Source organism: Helianthus annuus, chromosome 6 (genome assembly GCF_002127325.2).
Source record: "Helianthus annuus cultivar XRQ/B chromosome 6, HanXRQr2.0-SUNRISE, whole genome shotgun sequence".
NCBI lineage: Eukaryota > Viridiplantae > Streptophyta > Magnoliopsida > Asterales > Asteraceae > Helianthus > Helianthus annuus.
In genome coordinates, this window is record NC_035438.2 from 110084802 (window position 1) to 110093474 (window position 8673).

Sequence of the window (8673 nt, forward strand, 5' to 3'; positions counted from 1 at the left end):
AACTCAAGAGAGTTGGTATGATTTCATGGATTCAAAGGTCCATTAGAGTCGTAACAAGAGCATGGTCATAGATGATGTAACATATTCTTGACAAGTAACTATTAGGTTATCATCAAGTTTAGTTACTTAGGTATATATGTATGTATATAGAATAGCCTAGATATTATATTGGTTACAAGTCTTATGATTCAAGCATGAGGTAGGAGATCAATGTCTCCATTTAGGCACCTCTTTGTGTCATAGAGTACATGCATGAGGTAGGAAGAACAAGCTCCCATTTAGGCACCTCTATTGTTCACCACTACACTTGTTGTTATAAACAACAAGGAGGGTCATGAACATACAAGTATTAAGGAAATAACAACAACTAATCTATAGAAAACATCAAGTAATGAGTGGATTCTTATGAAGGATAGCCCAAGCTTGTCCAACCATCACACATTCATCAAGCTTCATACTTGAACACTACTTGTGGGTAAAACCCTAACTAAAATAGAAAGTTTATGAGGTTTTAACCTCTAAATTAGATGTCTCAACCATGTTTTTAAGCTTAACCAACCATAAGAGAGGTTGTAAGCATTAGGACATTGGTTTGAGTTGTGTTAAACACAAGTTGGATGAAGTTTGCATAAGATGTAACAAAACAGAAAGTTTTTGGTCAATTTCGGAGCAATTCCAGGTCTGATTTCTCCAAGGAGAAGTCAAGGAATCAAACTCCATGATTAACCAAGCAAATAGGAAGAAGAATCAAGTGTTTTCATCAAGAAATGAGCAAGTTATACCAAGTTTAGTGTAGAGGTATGAATCTGTCCGAAAATGCAAGTTCTTGCTTGAATTTGGGAGTGTTTTGGTGAAATTTGAGAGTGGTGAAAGTGTCCAAGTGCTTGGGGAAGCTTGGGTACTTATAGGGAGGTGATTAGGGTTGATTAGAGATGTTTACTAGAGCCAAAACTCGGTTTAAACTTGAAATCCCGCTCAAACAATGGAGCTGGTCGCGACTGTTGGAGCTTCTGCCGACCAGGGACCTCACGCGGCCCGCCTAAGGTTTCAGGCTAAGTCCGCGTGGGCCGCGAGCCACTTGTGGTTCTGGATAAGTTTCATTTTATTACAATTTTGGCCCCTAGAGTTGTATGGTTGATGTTTTAAAGTGTTTTAGGGACCACATTTGCCACAATGGCATAGATTAAGATATGATTATGCATGAGGAGTATAAACCAAGTATAATCGAGCGTATGAGTATCAATTCAAGTGTCGTTCTTGTTCAAAACACGTTCGAAGCATAAGTTTAGTTTGATCACAAGTTTCACACATAGAGTCCAAGTATAATGATTAACATGGATTGATGCACGAAGTTGAACATACGAGCATAATTAGAGTGCATACAACATATATGAAATAAAATACCAGTTTCATTAATGATCCAAGTCCCGATTTAATAAAGATTACAAAGAAAGGAAATGATTACAAGAATACAAGGTTTCCAAAAAAATAGAATTACGAACAAAACTTCCTATCAATGGAAAGTACAAAATAGCCGGGCGTTACAACTGGTGGTCGGGCATGAAGAATGATATCGCTATCTATGTTTCAAAGTGCCTGACTTGTTCGAAAGTCAAGGCCGAGCAACAAAGACCCTCTGGCTTACTCGTCCAACCCGAGATCCCTATGTGGAAATGGGAAAGTATAGCTATGGACTTCATAACAAAACTCCCTCGAACGCCATCAGGTCACGACAGCATCTGGGTTGTCGTTGATCGTCTTACTAAATCTGCTCATTTTCTGCCGATACAAGAAGACTTTAAGGTAGAACGATTAGCTCGGATCTACACCGACAAAATTATCTGTCGACACGGGACGACTTGTGATATCATCTCTAACCGCGATGGTCTGTTTACCTCACATCTTTGGGAAACGTTTCAATCTGCTCTCGGTACTATTCTTAATCTAACTACTGATTTCCATCCCCAAACCGACGGTCAGACTGAAAGAACGATTCGTACCCTTGAAGACATGCTTCGCTCGTGTGTTATAGATTTCGGTGGTAATTGGGATGCGCACTTACCTTTAGTCGAATTCTTGTACAATAACAATTATCATTCTAGCATTCAAATGGCACCGTTTGAGGCATTATACGAAAGAAAATGTCGATCGCCTATTGTATGGCATGAGATCGGAGATGCACAAATTACCGATCCTGAGCTGTTGCAAGAAACGACTGACAAAATCCTCCAAATTCGAGACAATCTGCTGAAAGCTCGGAGTCGTCAGAAAAGTTACGCCGATAGACGCCGCAAGCCTCTTGAATTTGACGTTGGCGATCACGTACTCCTAATGGTTTCACCTTGGAAGGGTGTGATCAGATTCGGCAAGAAAGGAAAGCTCACGCCTCGATATGTGGGACCCTTTAAGATTCTGGAAAGGATCGGCAAGGTGGCCTACAGACTCGAACTACCGGAGGAACTTAGCAATGTCAACCCGACTTTCCTTGTATCGAACCTCAGAAAGTGCCTAGCTGAGCAGAATTTACAAGTACCACTTGAGGATCTACAAGGGGACGAAACATTAAACTTCGTGGAAAAGCCTGTCGAGATCATGGACCGAAAAACCAAGAAGCTCAGGCGCTCACGAATTCCCATTGTGAAGGTTCGCTGGGAAGGCAAACGCGGCATAGAGTTCACCTGGGAACTCGAAAGTGACATGAAGGCGAAGTATCCACAGTTGTTTGTTACGCCTGCGCCTTAATTTCGGGATGAAATTCCCTAAACTAGGGGAGGCTGTAACATCCCGCGTTTCAAAGTCAAAGTACAAGTCAAAGTCAAAGTCAAAGTTAAAGGTAGAAAAGATTGCTAAAGGCGATATGTCATTCCTTGCTTAATTATTGATTGTACTCCTCAACTTGTAATCGATACTCTATTTTATGTTACTTTAGTTGTATTATGTGGAGTAAATGCTAACAACCACAGTTTATCGCTAATCGACTTAACGCTGTCTTATCGCTATCGCATTGCAACTCGAATTATGTGATTGGATATTGTTTTATGTGTGTGTGCTATTTATGTGTTACTTGTGAATGTTTATATTACGTTTGTGGTGGGTAATCGAAAACGCAATCGCAACTCTATCGCAACGCAATCTAATCGCAAACGTTAAATGCAAGTGAACTATATTGATAAATGTTAGTTAGGTTATTTGTGTGACTATTAATTAAATCCATCACATCGCTTACTCGCAACACATCGCAACGCTCAACGCACGAAACGAAACATCGAAACCCAACGTACTTGCGCCGTTCGATCGAATTACCATTCGATCGAATGGTCATCCATCCGGATGAACATCTGTAGGGATGGCCATCCGATCAGACTGCCCTCCGATCCATCACTGCACCGCCTTTCCTCTTTTAGACACCTATAAATACCTCCTGTCACATCATGAACAGTGATGTGACAGCTCTCTCGTCCGACCAGCACACTTTGGGCTATTTTCTCTCGATTTCTCGCGATTCTTATAAGTTTCTACTTCAAATCTTGTACTTCTATGATCTATACACACTTCTTCATCATTTTCACCTTTGAATCTCAACTTTTAACCATGAAATCGGCTGGTTTGAGGTGTTCTAGGATGATGTCATCATGGGGTTCTCGTGAACTTCAAGATTTGACCTCATTCCACCAAGAACAACTCAGATCTAAGTGATTCAACATGTTTAAACACTGATTTCGCCTAAAATCTAAACATTTTCAGGATTAAAAGGATTAAAAGATGTTTTATAACTTTTCTTTCAACTCTTTTACACCCATGTACTCAAAACCGATAGAATCAGAGCTCATTCAGTCCTTCCACTCATTCTCTAGTGATGTGTCGGTTTGAGATCTGATTCCTATCAACGAGATAACTGACTTAGCGGGTTGAACTTGAACAATTGTTAAGGACAGTTAACTGATCAGACTGGGGTGATTCCCGTCCGATCAGATGACTTGTGCTTGATGGAGTTCCCGTTGTTTAACACGTTGTCATACCGTCTCGGTCAAACCACAGACTTTCAAACTTAACAACTTTCAAAATGAGCAAGTCACCAAGCGGACTGCCGTACATCGGATTGCCATCCGATCGAACGACAATCTGATCGGATGACTTGTAGTCTCAACACTTAAACATTTTACAAAATTTTCAAAGATCATTAGTTTCTAACGAATAGTCATCCGATCGGATGACCATCCGTGTCACACCCCGACCACGTTAAAACAACAAATCGTGGCGAAAACGTCGGGGAGTGTTGCAACAGAATTATTGTTCCACAACCATGGTAGCTAAAAGTTTCGTTTTATTGAAATATTATACAATGTTCATTGTCTTTAGACCAAATCAAATAAACTACACATTGTTTATAACTGTTTTAAAGTCACTAAATCCTCGTCCGAGTCCTAAGTGACACAAGCTCCCTAGCAAGCAACATCAAGCAATACCACCTGAAACATATGTAAAAATTAAAGTCAGCAAAGAAATGCTGGCGAGTACATAGGTTTTGTGAGAGTATCGGATTCATGGCTCGTTTATATGTTGCAGTACCTCGTTAGACTACAAGAGTCAAAAGTACAAACCTTGTTTTGAAAAGTGTATTGCAACATAATTAACCAACTCAAATCGAATTGGTTATAGTTTATAAAATCTCGTAGCCATGAGTCTTAACCCAAAAACATTTTTTTAGTGTAACAACTTGTAAACATCACGTAAAAACTGGTTAATAACACTCGTATGGTTTATATCGTTTCAAAAACCTCGTTGTGTGACATCGTTTCCCCAGTGAACTAAATAATGACACGCAATGTAATATGATAGAAGCACTTATATATAAGATGTGCCAGCGGCGTATCTACCATGATTCTATCATACTAAACCCGTCACATTATCTAATCACTACCCAAAACCAATCGTTTATCTCGTTGAAGTCGTCTCAAATCGTTTTCGTTTTAATAGTGAAACTACTTTTGGTCATCTCGCTAACAACATTCAAACCTTCGTGACTCGTCTAACTCGTTTCTCGTATTAACAAACCACCAAAGGGTAAGTTAACAATCATCAGATTCGGTCGTTAACTACATAACCCCCACACATAACCATGGGTGTAGTCTGATAACGGGATTTGTCAGATCCTATGGTACCATAACCTAATACTGGTCGGCTCGGCCAAAGCTAATGAATGTCATTCGTTATGTAATTACAACCAACAAGTCTTGTTCACCTTACTGAAATCGTTATTAGTTTAGTATAAACCATCTTTAATCGTTTTTGAAATCACCGTGTAAACCTTGATATCGTTTTGTACATATGAATCACCCCAAAACAATTGAAAATAGTAAAATAGGGGAACTATGTACTCACTTGAGATTGTAGGGTATCCCTGATTTAGTGAACTATCAATGCTCGGGCAATCAAGGAATCAAGTGGTACCTAGAATCAGATCGCTAGTCAAACAATAGACGCCTAAATCGGAAGATCGGAAAGAATGAGGTCTTGTAAACCAAATGAGTGCAGGAACTCATGTGATATGGTTTAACAAAGCCTACATTCTAAATCGGAACCTAACATAAGTGCTTTCGACCCATCGCGACCCATTAAGGTAGCTTACGCTACTTTAACGTGTCGTGCGCGCAAATGCGCGTTCGAGACGTCTAACTAGTCCTATGACAAGTATTATATGCCTAAACATGTTTAAATAGGTTGCATAATAGTTTAGGTGACAAAAGTTAGGTTACATATGCTTAAAGTCCAATTATGCATGAAAAGGGCGTTTTAGTGATTTACTTAAGGCATATAATCTTCCTATCATACAACTACTTAAACTCGGTGACCATAAGGTATAACCTCGGAAGGTTATTCCCTATGCAACTATGGTCACTAAACATGCTTGGTCGGATCCTAAAGATCGACCAAACGGGTCAAGTTCGAAAGTCTAAGCGGTGGTTTAGATCGCTCGACTTACGACTGTAAACAAGCACTAACTATTAGTGACGAGTTAAACATGTCAAAACATGTTTAACCTACTGATTTTGTATCAAAACAAAGTGTTTTGATACCTAATAGTAGTTCCGTGGCAAAATGCGTGCTAAAACGCATTTTGACCGAAACTTTGACTCGTCACTACACCTAGTCAACGTGGTAATCAGTGGGTATAGTCACTAAGGACTATAACCAACGTGATTACGCTCACGTTGCGAAGTTCAAACGAACTTCTCGTTGACCAACTCGTGGTCAAAGCTGAAAGTCAAACTATATTGACTTTCAAACTAAGAAATCAATACAAAGAATGAAAGATTGCTCACTAAGGGTCCTTGCTATCTTTTCTACAAGAAAACCAAGTTCCAAATCAGATTGAGAGAGCTCCTAATGCAGATGTAGAGAAGAGAAGAAGGGAATGAGCAAAGAAACAAGTGAAATGGATGGGCTATATATAGTTTTTCGCAAACCGTTAGGATCATTCCTTGGAGAAGAGGGCATGATCCAAGCCATACAAATGTTAAGGATTGATTGGTGGACTTGTTCCCCACACAAACCAGCCCCTAGCATTGAAAACTAGAGATCAAAACCAGCAAAAACGAGCTAAATGACCAAATTCAATGTTTCTGTCTGACATGCCCTCGCGCCCCGCGTAAGACTTCACTTAGTCTTACGCGCCCCGCCTGACCATCTTTGGCAGATTGTCAGTTTTAGTCCCTGAACTTGTAAAACATGCATTTCGGCCCATTTTTGACACGTTTAAGCCCCGTTAACCTCATTTCAAGGCTCTAAAATGATGTTGTTGGACCGTTCTTTGACCCGAAAAGTCAGTCAGAGTAGCTCATCTTCATGTATGAAGGCGGAATCAACATATATGAAGTTACCACAGCTTATCCTTTCAATTCCTATCTGTTTATTGCTTTCTGATGAGATTTTGACAGAGTTTCGGCTCTTAAGCACACACACATACCTACTCCAGTTATGAACCGCTCTGACCTATTTATAGTGTTCCTGGTTCGCTTATGTGACAGGCCATATAAGCGGACCAGATCACTTGACACAAAAGCGATCCACACAATGACACAAGAGCGGTCCAACATGACATAAAAGCGGTCCAGAGTATATATACTGACAAATAAGCGGACCGACTACTATTTTGCATAATATTTACAGTTTGACCCCCTCTTGACCAATCTTGACTTCAGACTTTTTGTAGACGCAGTCAACAGACATTCCGTGCATCAACAGACTCCCCCTTGGATGTTGACGTAGTCTTTATCAGTCTTCAGTTCCATAGTCTTCAGTCTTAGTCTTTTCCTCAACTCTGTTTTCTCACAAGCATTCTTCACAGGTTTCAGCATTAACACCTTACTCTAACATCAACTTCCCAATAGCTGTCGATCCAAACTTCCCCTTTCACAGACTTCCCCTCTCAGTATGCTGGAATCTTGAGATATCTGGTTCAAGCTTTAACAATTTGCTTCAGTTGGGAAATAAAGTCTCCAAACCTGTTTCTCAACCAATAACATTACAATCTATTTGTTTTTAACAATAAACACCAATTAAATCAGCTTTAGAAATCCACTCAAGTTTTCAAGTTCAGGTTAATGACCCTGAATACTTGATTAATCTACCAAGTTCAATTTAATGACCCTGGTTGATCTTTTGACGAATCAAACTGATTTAGTAACGCTATTTTTCAATTTTTTCAAATTTTTTTTTTAAAATAACAAGTATCAATTTAATGAACTTGTTTTGACTTTGAAAACAAAACACATTTGCAACAATGTAAGCTCTCCTCGATCTTCAGCTCAGAATCTCCTGTATCTGCTTCATCTTTCTAGAATCCGACAATCAACTTTCTACTCTGGTTTGTCTAAAATAAAGCAGAAATAAAATCTTTTTGGATTTTAAAATGATCTAAACTAAGAAATGAAACAACAGAAAACTTAAATTGCAGAAAATAAACTATTTACAACTTATTTTTGGTGAGCGTGTCAGGGAATCATATCAGCTTTTCAGACAGATTACAAGTACCGTTAAGCTATATTACATATTCAGACTTAAACAATTCACCTCGATTGTCGATGTACTGATCCATCTTAAATTCTCACACAAACTTCAATCTATTCAGGATACTGTTTAAGTGTTTTAAGAACATAGATCAATTCATGTGTTCCACCTCTTGAATATACTCCCGTATCCAGAATCCCAATATTCAGTCTTACAGGCAAGAATACTACAATGATGTCTGTACATAAATTAGGGGTTAAATGCGAGAACTGAGGGATCTCAGGTCAGAACTTCCGTTCAGCAGAGAGATATCAACTTCGACTTTGCAGTGTGTCCCCTTTAGAGGATCTTTTCAGCTACAACAACTGATTATCAATTTTATTGTCTAATCAGCTGAGGGCTTCATGCTATATTTCAAGCATTTTGGATAAAATATTAGCCAAGGACTAGGTCAGAACTACCGTTCAGCAGAAGTCCCGGAATAATACCCCAGACATCATAGAGTATAACCACCTAGTATATCAGAATACGAGACCTTTCAAACGAGATTTCAGGGGTTACCTATATATCCAAGTAGTGTTCCCCACGAATTTCACCAGTTTGAAATTTTAGATTTATATCCCTAATAAATCTACTAAATGTACGAAAACCTATCGACACATC